Source organism: Acinonyx jubatus, chromosome B4 (genome assembly GCF_027475565.1).
Source record: "Acinonyx jubatus isolate Ajub_Pintada_27869175 chromosome B4, VMU_Ajub_asm_v1.0, whole genome shotgun sequence".
NCBI lineage: Eukaryota > Metazoa > Chordata > Mammalia > Carnivora > Felidae > Acinonyx > Acinonyx jubatus.
The window spans coordinates 81414696-81429230 of NC_069387.1; the positions used below are offsets into that span (position 1 = coordinate 81414696).

Consider the following 14535-nt stretch of genomic DNA (forward strand, 5'->3'; position numbering starts at 1 on the left):
CCTCAAGGTAAGGCCAGAGTCCCATTCCCAGGGACCACAGAAGGTTCTCAAAGCCATCTTTTTGATAGGAAGCCATGGAGATGGGGGTTGTTGGCAGAAAAAGCATTTGATACATTTGCTGCTTTATTATTATACTTGAGTTAAATAATTTCCATGTAACCCTATCCACAGCCCTAGACATGTGAAGAAGATAGTATAGTACCTTAGCAAAGGAATATGGAAAGAATATATTTTAGGAAAGGGGACCATAATAGCCAAACTCAAATCATCCAGCAACACTTCTACTCCTTTTTCATGGTTTTCTAAGAACATAGCTCAGAAAAATGTCAGAGGTGGAAAACTGATTAAAGAGGGTGTCCAAAGGAATATTGGTCTGTTATACCTATATGGTTACTTCCTAACGTTTTAGTTTTGTGGCTTAAATGTAAAGGGTCACAGAGAGAATAGCTGGACACCTTACATTTATAAAGGGTGGTGGCTCATTTGGGGGGCAGTATGGTAAAAAGCTCTTCACCTTGTCCTGAATATGAGATGATATACTACTAGGAATAAGAAGAAGTAAAGCCCTTGGTCAGAATATATTTAACTTTGACAGAGCAAAGATAAGAGGAAAGAAAAGATGCAGAAGCCAGAATTATTGTAAAAGTCTGATACATCAATCAGATAAAACTATGATGTAGTAGTGCATATTAATTTGATATGTAAGAAACACGATCGGGCACCTGGGTGGCTCAGTCAGTTAAGCGTCCGACTTCAGCTCAGGTCATGATCTCACGGTTCGGGAGTTCAAGCCCCGCGTCGGGCTCTGTGCTGACAGCTCAGAACCTGGAGCCTGTTTCAGATTCTGTGTCTCCCTCTCTCTCTCTGACCCTCCACCGTTCATGCTCTATCTCTCTCTGTCTCAAAAATAAATAAACGTTAAAAATAATAATAATAAAAAATAAAAAGAGAAAAAAAGAAACATGATCTGTCTTAATACAGAAAAAGCAACTCCTTGGGTTACTATGTTTTTAAAAAGGGCAGAAGAATTCAGGCAGAAAAATCTATTTATTTATTTATATTTTTAATAATGTTTTTTAAAGTTTATTTATTTCCAGAGGGAGAGAGAACACAGGCGCACACGTGAATGGGGAAGGGGCAGAGAGAGAGGGAGACAGAGAACCCCAAGCAGGCTCCGAGCTGGAACCCATGAACCACCAAGATCATGACCAGAGCCAAAAGTAAGAGTGGGACACTTAACCCACTGAACCACCAGGTGCAAGGTAGAAAGATTTCTTTATCAAGCTCCCAAGATGAGGCAATAAGCAAATCTAGATGACATTTTAAATAACCTCTTTTTAAAAAGAATCAGAAAAACATATATGACCATATGACCACTGCCCAAGGTTTGGAAAAATCATGTTTTTAAATACGCTAGATAACGCAAATTAGACACCATTAGGTGTTCCAAGCATGAACTGTATTTATGACATGATAGCTAGAAGATTTTCCAGGCTAAATACCCTAATTGTCCCTACCTTTATCAATTTTAACTGAAATTAAAAAAAATAAAATAAAAGCAATCTGTATTTTGTTGATATAAGAGGAAAAAGTTTTTAGGATTGATCTGCTTCCCATCTTCACTCTAAAATAAGCAGCAGACCTAAACCTGCTGTGCGTCAAAGAAACTGGTCTTACAGAGAAAAGACCTCAGGATCCCCCAGGATTTCCCTACATTTAAAAAGGGCCACTCCTCAGTAATGAGGGATCTGAAAAATAAGCATCATGAGATTAGTGATCCTTCTGAAATGAAAGGAGGAAAGTTCATTCCCCAATCTTCTAGGTTAGGTTAGGTTCCTTCCAAAGCTTACATCACAGAGCAAAGAGGACATGCAGTAATTCATTTCGGAAGTCCTAGAAATGCTATTCCTGGAGAGCCAATCTCATTGGATCCCCACTTCTTTCCTCCCCCAGTTTTATGCATAGCCCCACCCCCCATGATGTGTGTGTGACATATACACACCTTCTCTCCTATGTGCACCAAAGGATATCCTTCCACTCAATGATAGGCCACAGTTCATTTTTCCAATTTCTATTTGAATCTGTGAGGAAACTAGTGACCTTCTCCTCTCGGCTACTCTGGGAGAGCACAGCATTTCCGGTCTCATAAATTACATACTAATAAGAATAAATGGATGGCTCACAGAAATCAGATAAGTAAAAGGAATGGGAAGTTATCTAGTGCCTGAGGTCTGTTTCCCCACTAGCCTCCACTGAAGGGTCATCAGGACCACAATCGCTTCATTTACAGGAAGATTCCTAGAAATATAAAATACTCTTTGTGCTGTGCAGTGAAAATGGCACAACATAGTGGGCTCTACATTCAAATCCCAACTCTACTACTATTAGCTGTGTGACCCTGGGCAAGTTACTTAATGTTGCTGAGCCTTAGTTTCAGGATTACTAAAAATTTTAGTACTCACCTCCATGGCTTGTGAGGATAAAAAGATAACCAGCCCCAAAGATCAAAATATAAATATAATTTGAAACCATTACCAGTACTATAAAACTAGGGGTAATCCTTCCAGTCAGACTTCTTTACCCTTGACTCTTGATTTCAGATGTCACTTACCTATGGGATCATACTATGGGAATGCAAAAATGTAGACAGCAATAAAGCCAGGGTTATTTCATTTCAACCTTCCTACCCAAGATGCTTTTCACAATAATGCCTGAAGGTAAATTATGCCCTCCCATCTATACTCTCCCTCCTACTAAGGAGAACAGGTAAAGCAAAGGAGAGTGTCTCCCTTTGAACTAACAGGATTTTGGCCAAATGAAAAAAGAAATCAGCACCCAACCCCCAGAATAGCAGACAGCTCTCATGACCAGGAAGTACAATCAGGCCAGCACCCAGCCCAGTCCCAGGAGTATGTAAATGGATCTCTTAAGAGACTCTATGCTTCATTTTTAAGAATTAAGGGACATTGCTCCTTATGCTTGAAGCAGTAAAGCCCTTGCCACACGGCCAAATAAGGCTCCTTTTCAACTGTTTTCCTCAGTCCCAATTGAAAAGTTACTTACCCTGTGGATCTGTGACATGATTTTAACACAAAAAGGCTGACAATGCACAAAGTGTGGAAATACAGATTATAGATTTCAACACTGTTGCAGGTGCCCTGACCAATTCTAACACCCAGACTTCTGAGACTACCCCCAGAAAGACAACACACATTAACCATCCAGCCTGATACTTTGGCAGTAGCTGCAGCTTTTTGGTTCATTCTTCCTATATAGTATACCAAAGTTCCACAGAGAGGTTCCTAAATTGGGGGGGGGGGGGGGAGGGCAGTCAGGGGAGTAGGGAGGGTAGGAGGGAAGAGGTAGGAAGAGATTTCAAATGTTTTCTTTTTATTAAACAGGAAATGCAAATTTTACTGTATAGTAAATAAATCATACCGCTATCTTTTGGCTCCATAATTGTGAATGTTGCAAAGGATATTTGTCAACTCTACTCATCTCTGGATTCACCTACCATACCCTAATAAGTGGTTCCTAACCAGGGGTGATTTTGCCTCTGGAGACATTTAGAATTGTTGTTGAAAAGTATATACTACTGGCATCTAGTAAGCAGAAGCTAGAGATGTTTCTAATGATCCTGCAATACACAAGACAGCCCACCACACAACAAAGAATCTTCTGGTTCAAGAGATAATTTGTGCCAAGGGTGAAAAATCTTGCTCTAATACAAAAACTGCCCCATTCCCCAATTCCTGTCCCACACCCTGAGGGATTACTTTTATATCTAAAAATCCCTTCCCTGGCTAAATTGTTTTCCTCCACTAATTCAGAGTGCAAAGTGCCAACCCATGCCTTCTTCTCTAGTAAAGGACAGCCCATTCTGACAGCCCTGGTAACAATCTTCCCTTGGAACTCTGACTCAGACTACAGCATGTACAGACTGAGGCTCATTCTCTCAAAATGTGGTTTCTTTAACCCCTTTCATAGTCAGGGCAGTGAGGCAGGAGAATGATGAAAGAAGACTATATATACTAAGGGGGGCTACTCAAAGACAATTGCTATGTCTAGGCTGCTCAGGAGAACACAAAGATGACTGTTCTCTGTCCTTATTTCTTCCAAACTATGTAGGTTTTACGGCATCAATCGGATATTATGTTTTACCATTGTATGTCCAGCACCTAATTTAGAGCTAAGTACATAAAAGAACCAAAAGAAATATTTGTTGAATGCACAGATTACACAAATGAATGAATAAATCTATCTTTTCTGCCACTGCCAGCTTACTCATCTAATAAAGGCTGTAGTTTTTGTTCAGAGAACCCAAAAATTAATTCTTCACAGAGGTAACAATTTCTAGAAGAGAGGTCCCATACTTTGACATATTTTACACAGCTATCCCCTACAGAAAATAAGGCCTGGAAACAGGAAAGTATTGAGAATGTACAGAGGCAATAAATTTGAGCTCTAAATTAGTAAAATGTTTTGCTTGATTTAACTGAACACTCAAGTTACATAGTAGGTTTTAAAATATTTGTTGACTCAGGACACCTGGGTGGCTCAGTCAGTTAAGTGTCCGACTTTGGCTCAGGTCATGATCTCATGGTTCATGGGTTCGAGCCCCGTGTCGGGCTCTGTGCTAACGGCACAGAGCCTTGAGCCTGCTTCATATTCTGTGTCTCCCTCTCTCTGCCCCTCCCCTGCTCACATTCTCTCTCAAAAATAAATAAACATTAAAATATTTGTTGACTGAATAAAGGAACAATATAATGATCTGGATAGGTTTTCTGCCACAGTTCTCTCTGGTCACTTCACTGTCAGAGGAATGGAAGTGTGTCTGAAATTGCAGGCCAGTAAAAGTCACATTCCAGAGGTTGTAACAAGGTTATTTCCCTCTTTCAGCCCTAAGCGTTTCTCAGAATTTCAGCTCTAACAGTTAAGGACTTGGCCTTTTCCTTCAAGAAGACATCCCCTTCCCAAAAAAACCTGAGCTGAGCAGGCAGGTTAAGGATCCTGTTTAGTGGGATAGGTTATGAAGAATCTAATCTCAAGAGACCAAAAGTAGTGAGGCCACCTTTCTCTTAAGTACCTTCATGTTTTAGTTTTTTATGAATTTTTTGGTAAAGTTGGATTATCCTTTTAGTCCATAAAATGCCCTCTTAATTATTCTCGATAACTAGGAAATGGACAAAGCACTGAGTAACACAGTAACACAATGCTACTTTTACTGCCAGGACCCAATCTAAGAACCATCTGCAGAGTTCTTCAAAGACAGGTTTTCTGTTTTGCAGAATTTCATAATTTCAAAATTATTCAGACTGACAAGCTGGTAAAGAAAAATAAATAAAGTCCTTCTGGGGGCACCTGGCTAGCTCAGTCAGTAGAGCATGCAACTCTTGATCTCCAAGTCCTGAATTTGAGCCCCATGTTGAGCACAGAGATTAAAGAGCACCTTCTGAGCGCCTGGGTGGTTCAGTCAGTTAAGTGTCCGACTTCGGCTCAGGTCATGATCTCCAGATTCGTGGCTTCAAGCCCCATGTTGGGCTCTGTGCTGACAGCCCAGGCCTGGAGCCTGCTTCAGATTCTGTGTCTCCCTCTCTCTCTGCCCCCTCCCATGCTCGTGTATGCACGTTCTCTCTCTCGCTCTCAAAAATAAATAAATACATACATACATACATAAGTAGTCCTTCTGACCCATGTGCAACAATGCTGATTAAGTATTAATCTTGGCCTATGGGGTATATGAAGACATCCATATCCCAAGAAAAAATTAGGAAGATTATTTGCCCCAGGAAATACCTCCTAAGTTTTATACTTCATTCTAAGACATAAAAACTTCAGCATTATTGCCTTACCGTACATATCAGATACAAGGTCAAACATCATACTAGTTATTGGACTAACTCCTATGCTATTTTAACAGTGAGAGAATATTATAATATAGCAGGGGTGCCTGGGTGGCTTAGTCTGTTAAGTGTCCAACTTCAGCTCAGGTCATGATCTCATGGTCTGTGGGTTCCAGCACCCCATCGAACTCTCTTCTGTGAGCACAGAGCCTGCTTCAGATCCTCTGTTCCCCCCCACCCCTCCCCCACTTGTTCTCTAAATAAATAAAGCTTAAAAAAAAGAAAGAATATAACATAGCAAACCTCTTCAAAGGTAATAAGAAAGGTCAACAGCAGCAAGACACAGTAACCATAACAAGCTTTGCTTCTCTCTTGGCAACACCTGATTCCAGAACCACCAAGAGGACAAGATGAGCCTTTCCACACATTCTAGATTTCTGACTGGCTTTGATGTCAGCGCACACAGTTCTCTCTATTCCTCAAATTTCCCTTAGGAAGGAAATACAGACAAGAAGCAGTCAATATTAAGAAATCCACCGCTCTGATAGAAAAATGCATCCATTTTACAAGAAGGACATGGAGGGGCACCTGGGTGGCTCAGTCAGTTAAGCATCCGACTTCAGCTCAGGTCATGATCTCGCGGTCCGTGAGTTCGAGCCCCGTGTGGGGCTCTGTGCTGACAGCTCGGAGCCTGGATCCTGTTTCGGATTCTGTGTCTCCCTATCTCTCTGACCCTCCCCTGTTCATGCTCTGTCTCTCTCTGTATCAAAAATAAATAAATGTTTAAAAAAAAATTTTTAAGAAGGACATGGAAAGGTCTGCTTCAGTCAGCTGATTAATCATGTATCAAATGAATTAAAATCTACTGTTTCCTTTAAAGAGTCCATTGAAAAAAAGGTGGTCTTTTCCCTTCCTTCACTTTTTTAACCCCCAACAGGGAAAATCAATTTACTACTATTCTGTCAGGTCCCAACTTAGGTAAAAAAAGGTTGAAGAAAGGGGAACTTAAAATCAGCATCAAATCCACCCTATCAAAAGCAACTCAAAAGAACCAACGAGTCAAAGAGAGGGGCAAGAAAAAGGACAATGACACCGGACTTGTTATTATTTCCATAATATCAACCCCAAAATCTCCACTGAACACAGCAATGATACTATCTTAACAGTGATGCTGCTGCTGTCACATAACCATATATCCATTCCTATCCTGGACCTCTAACAGTTCAGGTGGGATGTTTGTGACTGGAAAATACTGAAAAGATTCTTTAAAAAAAATTTTTTTTAATGCTTATTTATTTTTGAGAGAGAGAGACTGAATGCGAGTGGGGGAGGGGCAGAGAGAGAGAGGGAGACAGAATTGAAACAGGCAGGTTCTCAGCTGTGAGCACAGAGCCCAACGTGGGGCTTGAACTCAGGAACAGAAAGATCATGACCCAGGCCGAAGACTGACGCTCAACCAACTGAGCCACCCAGGCACCCCTGAAAAAATTATTTAAATGCCAGTCTTAAACAGTTTTTAGGATAGTCCAAACGATCTTAAAATCTCACCTCTCAAAATGTAAAATCCTGTCACCAACTCCTCTCAAACCAAACCCAGCGTCTAACAAAGTGCCTCAGGACATAGTACACACAGTCCATCACTACATGCTATAGTTGAAATCTTCTGCAGTTATCTGGGGGGAGAAAGAGAAAACCTGGACACATGATTTTGTGCAGAACAAAGGAAAAGCTTACCACTCTCTAAGAAGTGAGAAGATAGGTGTCTTTTATGTACTAAAGAGTAAGTCATATGACAACTAACTCTCCTTATTAGTTGGTTCTGCTTATTAAAAGGTAAACCCTCCAGTACCCTACATCAACTAACAGGCTTCCCATAGGGACTTAGGCTAGAATCACCAGTGAGAAACAAGTCCACCACCTGCACTCTGCAAATCAGTCCCTATCCCAACACATAATAAATTCCATGCTCAGAGTCTACCCTGTGTCACCTCACAAGCTCGCTTGACAAGGTGCTCTGCAATACAGAAAGTTATACTTAAAAAATATATTAAGCAGGACCCTAAAAAGCCACTCTCACGCCACAAAAGATTCCAAATCTTCCTGGCAGCTTTCCATGCTGAGAGAATTTGCATCACTTGTATTGAAAGTGCAGCAGGGCTGGTGGATGACTAAGTTTGCTTCTCGATGACCTCTAGCTCAAGGAAAAAAAGAATCCAGACAGGGAGGCAGAGATGCTCTGGAGGGGGGTGTGGGGGTACGGATGGGGATTCTGTGAGTCAACTGCAGTGACTACACTTCCAGTTGACAAATTAAGTTTACAAAAAAAAAAAAAGAAAGAAAGAAAGAAAGAAAAAGTCTAACGAAAGGACTCTAAGACCACATTGTTGGCAGGATCCAAGCTTGCCCAGAAGGCCTCAGAAAATGAAACCAAATCTGATTAAAATGGACATTTCAAAACAACGAGACGCAGCAGCAAACGCACAGCTGCCATTTCCCGGCCACTTCCTGCGGGAGGCTTGGGGGAGGGGCTGTTTGTGTACAGATGGAGGTGGAAGCCACCCCCCTCATCTCCCCCCGCCCCCCCCCCAAGGACGCACATCTCGCACTCCAATAAATCCTACAAAGGATGTCTGCTATAGGCATTGCCTTTCCCCTGAAAATTGGGAACATTAGGAAAGAAAGGGATGATACAGGGTCATCTTTTCTGTCACGGAAATGGGGATCCCCTTAGTGAGGGATCCCCTTCCAAGGGGGATCCCTCTTTATTCTTCCCTTCAGCCCCTAAAAGCCGAGCTCAAATGCAGACGTCTCAGCATCAACCCTGTGAACCCCCATCCCCGGAGGGGGAGACTCCCGGGACTCGAGGGCCCCAAGCCAAGCACAGCACCACTCCACCAAGGCCCTCTCCTGCTCGCCACGCTCAAGAGAACCTGCGCCGCTCAGTGAGGGAGACACCCTGAGACCACTCGAACCCCTTTCCACCCTCCACTTGCCGCTGCCAAAACGCCCCAATCCCCACAGAGTGTTTAACCCGCCCAGGGAACCCCCTCACCCACCCTTCGCACTCGTGCAGTCCCCACCCCCACCCAAGGAGGTGGAGCCCCTCCCGGGGATTCCATCCGAGTCCCCCACAGGAGTCATCTCCACCAGCCAGGCGGCTTCTCCGCCTCCTCGTCTCGCCGCGGCCGTCGCCGGGAGCCTCCATAGCTCCTCCCGCCCCCGCCCGGGTCTTCAGCAGCCCCAGCAGCCCCCTTCTCCTCCAAGCCCCCTGGGCAGAGACTCCCGCCCGGGGCTGGGTCCTAACTGGAAATAAGCTCAAGTCAGCTTCTCGCCCAAGGCGAGGCTCTAGGCAGCACTAGAGCCTCTCTTCCCTGAGGGAAGCCTAGGATAAAAGCGGGGCTCCCTCCCCTCAGGCCCCCAGACGTAGCCCAACAGACCTGAGGCGGCGGCGTCCAGCCTGGCTCGGGGCTTGTCTCTCCCCGGGGTACGGGCGGTTCACATGGCCGCGCTCCGGGCGCCAGGAGGGGAGGGGACCGCGGGGGAGGGGGTCTGGGGTCCGGGAGGGGGGAGGGGGACGCGGCTCAACCGCGGGGCCCAAGCGGAGCCAACATGGCCGGCGGGGGAGGAGTGAGCCGAAGCCGGAGGGGGGCGGGGAAGCTACGGCCGGGAGAGAGCCGCCCTCCTCGGCCTCCACCACCGGGTCCTAGCGCCGGGCATCCTAGCTCCCAGACCTGGATCTGGGTCCTAGCGCCGCGGTGTCTCCCTAGCCTGCGAGCAGCTCCCTCTGCACCAAGTCTCCTTGTGGTCCTGTTTCACAATGAGCAAACAGAAAGGCGTGCCAAGGTCCCAAAGATTAACCTAAAAGACTAGATCAAAATTTTAGGACCAAGGCATATCCAGTCCCTTAACAGGGGTGGGGATGGAAGTGGAGGGTATCATTTCAGTGGCAGTTATTTCCCAGGCTGTGTAGCGGAAAAGACGAAGTGTAGAAGCTGAAGTCAGGGAAGTTCAGTCCTGATAAAGGGGTGGAGAAAGGAAAGAGCCGGCAGCATCTGCTGACCACTCACCTCTGTCCCGTGGGGGCAGCCTGGTCCTGCCTGGATCACCACTTTCCCAGCGACATCTGCAGGGCTCTGGGGGTTAGGAAGATGCCTGTGCGTAGGAAAATGAAGCATTGGCTCTGGAACCAGACAAGGAAGACCTGAGTCTAGCCAAGACCTGAGTCTAGCCTAAACCTGGTCAGAGGGGCAGGGGGATTACCCAGAAAATTGACACAGCAATTAAGATGCCCCAAATGTCCACCTATTCTATAATCCCAGTACTTTTTTTTTTTTTTTTTTTGACAGGATTAGAGGACTGTATGAAACTCAAGAACAGGAAAGAAAAAAATAGAGGACTAGGGTTTGGTTCTCATCTACAATGTCTAATGCAGGGCCCCAGGATGGAGAACAGTGTCACATAAGGTTAGAATTTACAGATTTTCTAGCTCAATCTGCTCTTGTTTGGCAGATGAATTAACGCCTGGAGAGGTTAACTGACTTGTTCAAGGTCAAAGAGTGGATAAATTGTGACCAGAAACCAGGGTTCCTTTCCTTGTAACTCAACAGACTTTGCAGGCTTCAAGATAATTCCTATTCAGTGCAATGCAATGCAGTTATACAAACAATTGCAAAACTCAGGCTGAATATTCTGGAAGAGGAACGGAGTGTGAATAATGAAACTCTGGCAGTTTTGAGAGGTCAACAAATACCGTTTCTTCTGTGGGTCTGCGAGGAAGAAAATCTGAAAACTGGGTGGGGGCAAGGCAGGGCCAAATACATCAGTCTAGACTGGATTTCCTTACTTCACAGAGGAGTGGACTCTTCCTCAGTTTTGGGAACAGACACTACTCCACACTACAAACAGCTCAGAGGCTAATAAAAAAGCGAACTTCAGCAGAGTCTTAAAGTGTGTGGGCCAGAGTGAGGAGGTTTAAGAGGGTTAAAAGGGTTTCTCTCCCTCTCCAGAGAAAAGCAGATTACCAGGGGGAAGGAGCAGACAGGTAGAAATCAAAACCCTTCTCTCCTCCCTGACTAAATAATAGATTTATAGGTCACCGTTAAGAAAAAATAAGGACCCCAATAGCCTGCTGACCTTAAGTATCTGAATTAAATAGGAGCCAACTACTCAGGGGACAGAGGTCCTTCCTTCTGGAGAAAGCAGGGATCCAGCAAACTTCTGCTAAGGAATGCCCCACCTTCCCCAAAATAAAAAAGTAAAAAAATAAAGGCAGATGAAAAAGAGAGCTAGGGCTTGTAAATGGTTTCCTAAAGGGCAGCTAGATATCTTTTTCTCTTCCCTTTTCCAGGACAGATGAGGGAGAATCTTCCTACCTCCCGCCCCCAATCACAGAGCTGGCCAGTCAGAGTCGGGAAGCAGGGGAGGAGACTGCTCCAGTCAGACGGGTGTAGCCACGCCTCTTCCCCCACCACCACACACCCACACACACCCACCGGCTGGCTCCACTATGCTCCGGAAGAGCCGGTTACTCCTGTGCCCCACTGACTGCCCCCACCCCTTCCGAGCCCCAGGCCTAGTCTCCAGGGCAACCCCTAGGACTATCCCAGCCAGGAGCGGTAGGAAAGAGGGGTGTTTGGATAGAAAGGCCACCTGGGATTAGAAAAGAAAGTGAGGCAGGATCCACTCTTCCCATCTGGTGCAGAAGGACTTCAATTACCTTCCTCCCTGAATGAGACCCCTCCTCATCCCATCTAAGCAGAGATCTTCCTTACTCTTTGAGGAAGGGTGAGGGTGGGGTGTCAATATGCCCAACAGCTGGGTATTTACTTCTAGTCAGAAGCCACCCCAGGCAGCAGCTGTGCTTCTCCCCACCATTCAGACAACAGAGGGCAGACTGACCCCATATGTCCCCAAACATTCCTCAGTCCCATCAGATGTGGCCAATCACCCACCCCATCTCCCTTTAGGAAGCTACTAGAAAGGGGAAGGGGCAAATGGTCATCTTTTCAGCAACCTGTGAGAAGGATATCTAGGGAATACTCTGAACCTCTCTCAAGCCACGCCAGTGGACGGGTAATGAAGAAAATGAGAAGGGAAAAATTAGCACCTGCTCCCCCTTTCTCACCCTCCCTGTGATCCTGCTGCACCACCCTGACTCTGGGGTCAGCTGCCACAGTGCCTGGCTCCACTCTGGAGCCAGATGGCTGGGGCTGGGAGGAGGAAGAAAAAGAAAGGAAGAAAGAAGGGAATTTGTTTGCATCCCTCTACCCACCTCTCTTTCTCTCCCCCTCCAGATATCCCTGGAATTCAAGCCCAACACCACTGCCGACCATCCTTTCCTCCCCCCAGCTACCTCCCAGCCAATGGAACAGGACTCAAAGTCTGAAGCAAATCCAGACACCCTGTCCCCTCATCCTGGAGTGGGGAACAGTGGGGGAAGGATGAAAGCACAAGAAGGGGCAGAGCTAGGGGCACTGCTGGACTTGGAGCGGGGGAATTCCCCAATAGAGGTGACGTAATTATTAAAGATTTCCCTTGCCCTCCCTGGCTGAATAGTTTATAGTGTTAATATGGTCTAGTACAGAGAAAGCCCCCAACCCAATAACCATTCCAACTTTCTCCCCTCCCTCTTCAGGTTAGTGCAAAACAGTCTCCTCCCCCTCTGTATTTTGGGGAGGCTAGATTCTCTTATAACCCATCAAAAGGACCATAAGCCCTCCTCCTCTTCTCTGCAAGTTGGTATGTACGCCCTCAGATTCACCCACATACCTGTTTGGAACTCCCCAATGAGCTTCTCCATGGTGGTCTTAGAAGAGGATGGAGAAAGTCTGAACTTCCTTAGGGTGGGGGACTTTTGCATCTGAGCAGAGAAGGCTAACCTTCCCACGCCTCTCCCAACACCTTTAGAGGCTCAGTTCCAGCCCCTCACCCACTATCTTCCAACAGCCCCTTAAGCCCATAATCAGAAGATTCTGGATGTGCCCTCTCTGCCACCCCCCCTCCCCCCCGTTCCCTGACTCTGGAGGAGCGTTCCTAAGCTGGATCAGCCCACCCCAGGTTCAAGAAGGCCTTTCCCACCTAGACTGGTTGGCGGGTGCTGAGGTCGGACCCCCAAACTCCAGGAGGGGTGGGGTGGGGTGAGAGCTACAGAGAAGCTTTAGATGGGGCTTAGTTGAACTTGAAGGTCTAAGTGGAACAGGGCCCGAAAGTGCCTAGGCTAACCCTCCAACCTTCACTTACTACGAGGAAGAGGAATTGGGGTGGCGGTTATTCCCCCTCCCATTGGAGGTTAGGATGGCGTGGGAAAGCTCTGGATCCAGAGGGGAGGAGGCGAAACCCAGACCGCGGGAGATTTTTCTGGCGAGGAAGGCGCGGGGGAGGGGGGAGATCCTGGGTGTAGAACAGGACGGGTACCCAGGAGAGGTTGGCCGAGAAGCGTGAGGCGGCTTCGGATTCCGGTCGCAGAGGACAGGGGAGAAATAGGCGAGTAGATAGTGCGGGGGAGAGAGGAAGGGCAGCTCCCGCAGGGGGAGGGTCAGATCCTGAGTCCCGGGCAGCGGGGATCCCCGGGGCAGGGGACCGCAGGAGCGGCCTGCCCGGGGACTCTGGTATCGGATGGGGTTGCCGGGCCTCACCTGGAGCAGGGCCGGGCCGCGGGCGGCGGCGGCGGCGCAGGTGGCCCGAGCCGGGTGGCGGCGGCGGCGCCTCCTCCCCCAGCCCTGGGCCGCTGGCGGTGTGTGGGGGTTGGGGGGGGTAGCACTTAAAGGGGCAGGAACTACTAGGGTAAGGACAAGCGCTTGGGTAAGGCAGTCGCGAAGAATCCGCTGGGGGAGGGGGAAGCGGGTGGCGTCTCCTAGGGGCCAGAACCAGGAAGGATCCCAGATGGAGGAAGAGAAGAGATCCCAGGAAGAAGAGACAAACTTCTATGGTGAAGTGGGGGATGGTGGTGGGTCCAAACTGGAGGACTTGGGAGAGCTCCGCCCGCGCTCTCGGGACTCCGGCAAAGATCTCTTCACAAAGGAGGGCCGGGAAGGCAGTGAGAGTCCCAAGGACGCCAAGGAGGAGTGGGGGTGCGGGAGAAGGAAGGCCGAGGCTGCTGGGGGTAACACACAGAGGCCCTGCTAGGTGAACAGGTTCTCTGTGTTTCAGCTCCACAGGGCCCGATTTCCTACAGCTGTGGAAAGGCATAGTCTCCTTCCCCCAGCACTGCTCACGTTTAAAAGCTTCTGGAATCAGGAAGCCACGAGGGCAAGGACCTCCTAGGCCTTTCAACCTCAATCCTGCCTTTCAACTCTCTCACTCAGTGTTAGTGACTGGAGCTTAGGGGGCCGCCACTAGCAGCCCTAGTGGGACTGCTGTGGGACCGTGAGAATCGGCTTTATTTCAGTTTTCCCCCAACCACCACCACCCTTGCAGCAACCTCTGGGGCAACAGGAAGCAGCTGCTCAGTGCAGCCCCCACCTGGTGGTGGGTCGCCGTGGGGGAGGAGAGAAGTCAGGGACTTAAAAGGCCTGGGAGAAAATAAGGGGAAGAGAGGCACCTTAAAAATTCTCCAACGCAACCAAAAGTGAGCTTTACTTTGCGGGGGGGGGAGGCCAGCAGTGAATACTGTAAAATATTACTTGAATCTTCAGCAGCTTAAATGGGGAGGAGCAAGGGGCTGTGTGGGGGCGTGGGGGAGACAGTGAGGTGG

General features: G+C 47.4%; 1 protein-coding gene across 6 annotated transcripts in view; it reads right to left on the reverse strand.

The window, feature by feature from the left end:
- Positions 1-14535, reverse strand: part of BAZ2A (bromodomain adjacent to zinc finger domain 2A) — a 34517-nt gene that overhangs the window by 19558 nt on the left and 424 nt on the right. For 2 of the 6 annotated variants that reach the window (XM_053226379.1, XM_015085102.3), the window contains exon 2: positions 9911-9995. The gene's annotated coding sequence lies outside the window, so the exon portion shown is untranslated. Of the gene's footprint in view, positions 1-6146; positions 7372-7391; positions 8863-9280; positions 9876-9910; positions 9996-13477; positions 13587-14535 lie in introns of those variants that run through there. The other 4 variants (XM_027071462.2, XM_027071461.2, XM_027071464.2 and 1 more) reach the window with 4 other exon arrangements.